The following is a 3,219-nucleotide window of genomic DNA, read 5'->3' as shown; positions in this document are numbered from 1 at the left end:
GATGAAGAGAATACAATGCTGTATTCCATTTCCCAGTATTTTATATTGCCCATGTCCTAAGAGGATCACTTGAAGCAATTTGTTATTTTTAGTTTGGAGAATAGATAACTCTGGTGAGGCGTGTCTTTAAGGATCTGAAGGGCTATCAAAGGTAAAACTGAATGCGATTCCTTATGTTTGGCCCCAGAGGACAGAATTAGGAGAATAAAGGTGTTTTTTCAAAGAGGCAATTTTAGACTTTATAGAAAGAAATGCTTCCTAACAATTGCAGTCATCCCCAAATTGAAATACTTTGACTTGAAGTGGACTTCTTACTAGAGGTCTTCAAGAAAACCTGGATAATCATCTGTCAGGTTTCTGAAAGGGAATTACATTTCAGGTACAGGCTGGAAAGGAAGATCACTTTAGGCCCCTTCTCATTTTAAAATTCTTTGATTTTGTGCATTAATGTTTATGGTAATACTGGTTATAGCTCACTTTTTCTTCCTTAGCCTTTCATACCTTAGCTATTAGGACCATATTAATCTTACAGAAAGAAATATCTAGAGTGGCACCTTTATTTCTCAAAACAATTTATTCAGCGTAGGGTTTTTTTTCCCTTGTTGGTGAAAATTCACTTGTGAATCTGTTTTGTCATATCTTCAATGATAACTTTGATTTTTTGCTTTACAAATCTGGATTTTTCATATTTTTGTGTGTATTCATAGATTTCATTTCAGTTTTCATGTTTTGTACATAATCATAGATTTCATTTAGATTTTGTCAGTGAGTAGCTAAGAATAATACATTTTCAGTTTTCCTTATCTGATCATTGTGATTTCCTCCTTTTTATTATGATAATGAGGTTTATGATTCGGTGTTTGATTGGCAATTGTAGTGTATGGTTTTATTTAATTTATGATTCACAGAATCTTTAGTCTATTTAATCAAATTTATCACAAACAAGAATAACTTTTAGGCAATTCCTGAGAAATCATTATCCATCCAGATTTTGCTTGAAGACCTCTAATGTGAGGAAACCTACTACTTCCAGAGGCATATATTTTATGAGCTAATTATTAGGAGGGGCAGATAGGTGGCACAGGGGATAGAGCCAGACTTTGGATGTGTCCAGGGGAAAGGTGATGAGGTCAGTGGTGCAGGTAGCAGTGCCAGCCCCAAGTAACTTGATGGTGGCTGTTGGGGGCACATCTGAAGGCTTAAATCCAACCATGATTCAATGCTGGTTTTCTGCTGCTTCCCAGGAGGCAGAGGAGAAATAGGAAGATGGCCTCTGATGATTAAGAGAGATAGAGGAACTCTGCCAAAGTCCTGACTTGGAGGGTCTCATGATGATGGCACCTTGATCAAGTTTCTCTAAAGGTGTCTTGCTCTTCAAAGTTGCTCACAGCAACCATGGCCTACTTCCCTTGATTTTCCATAGAAAGTTGCTGGGAAACTGAACATCTAATGATCATACTAAGTGTCCAGGACCATAAGGGAAAAGAAGAGGAGGCGGCGGTGGTGGCAGGAAGCACAGGGCCTGCAGCGGGGTACAGAGTCCCAGGGCTGGAGCGGATGTCTGGTTCTCCATTGGATTGCTAAAAAGTCAGTCTTGGACTAGGGAGATGCGTGCTGCCTATCATAGTCTTTCAAACTGAAGATGGCCATCGAGTACCCACTGAAAATTTTCTTTCTGGGGGCTAGTCTTTGGATGTCATGAACTCAATAACTTTCACCAATCTGTTTGCCATTCTCTAGAAGCTCTAAAGTATCTTAATATTCTTTTAAAAATGTGGTACCCAGTCTGACAAGGACAGAATAACTGAATTATTACTTTTTAAGCCATGTCTCTCTTAGTGCAGTCTAATTGGTCCGATTGACTGCCATCTAACACCATGAAGCCTGCATTCCACTAAAATCTCAGATCTTTTTTCATAAAAAAAACCACCCTATCTAATCATGCCTCTCTTGTCTCATACTTGAGAAACTGCTTTTTAAAAACCAAACATAAAAGTTTATGTTTATGTCAATTAAATTTCATCTTATTAAACTCAACATCCTAGCCTGTCAAGAACATTTGGAATCTTATTCTTTTGTCTGGCTTGTTAGTTATCCCTCTTCCCAGCCTTGAGTCATTTTCAAATTTAATATGCATGCCATCATTGGTTTTATCCAAGTAACTGATAAAAATGTTAGACAGCACAGTTCCAACCATAAACCCCAAGGGCATTCTATTGATGGGCATCTTCCAAGCTGAAGTCAAATCATTAAATTGCTCAATGGGCTCAAATACTCAATCACTTCCAAGTTCATCTAACTGTACAAATATAGCCCACAGTTTTTCAGCTTTTTTCCATAAGTAGAATGAAAGCAGTTTTCAATTTTTTCTTAAATGGAGATAGATTATAGGTCTACCATATCTGAATAGTATAGTAAAACTGTCAAATATATAGATATGTATGTATACTTACATACATACATATACATATGCTTAATTTGAAGTAACCTATACTTGAAAGTATGCTGACTTTTCCTTTAAATGTATACTTAATAATTAACATTTGAGCTTTTAAACTTTTGTGACTTAGGGTGTTTTTTATTAGTAATCTCATTTTCACTTTCTATGTATATTGAAAAAATGAGGGTGTGATGTGGGTCAGTTTGTGAAATGGCTGGTATCCTACTAAGCACTTCACTGGTCTTGTTCACCCTACCTATTTAGAATAAAGAGCTTTCTGTACATTTATTGCATATTTCCATTGTTTTGCCTTGCAAATTCAAGTTTGTGTTGCAATTATTCCCCCAAAGTCCTCTGGGCTTTAAGCCCAAGCTTGCAAAGTCAGTGATGTGGCTTAGTAAGAAAATAAAGGTGTTAAATAAGTTTTGTGCAAGGATGTCTGTAGTTGCTGGCCTAACTGACCAGTTGGCTAGAGACATTAAGGCTGCCAGTCCCATCAAGCCTCAAGATTAAATGTCAACTCACCTCTGCTAAGCTCCCATATTCTAAGACCCTTAAGGATCTCAAATAGTAGATGAAGCTGGCTTTGCTGACAGATTTTTTTCATGCATCCTTTGAGATTTCCAGTGCCATTTATCAGTTATTCAGGACAGAGTGTCACAGGTGATATTGAAACCTCACTAGTTTTGGCATCTTCTGGTAGCAGTGACTAAAGTCCCAGTCACCTCTCCCTTGGTTTTCTGAGAGTAATCAAGATAGAGAGATTTACAGCTTTATAA

The sequence above is a fragment of the Dromiciops gliroides genome, chromosome 4, assembly GCF_019393635.1.
Source record: "Dromiciops gliroides isolate mDroGli1 chromosome 4, mDroGli1.pri, whole genome shotgun sequence".
Classification (NCBI taxonomy): domain Eukaryota; kingdom Metazoa; phylum Chordata; class Mammalia; order Microbiotheria; family Microbiotheriidae; genus Dromiciops; species Dromiciops gliroides.
This window is presented reverse-complemented; position numbering follows the sequence as displayed.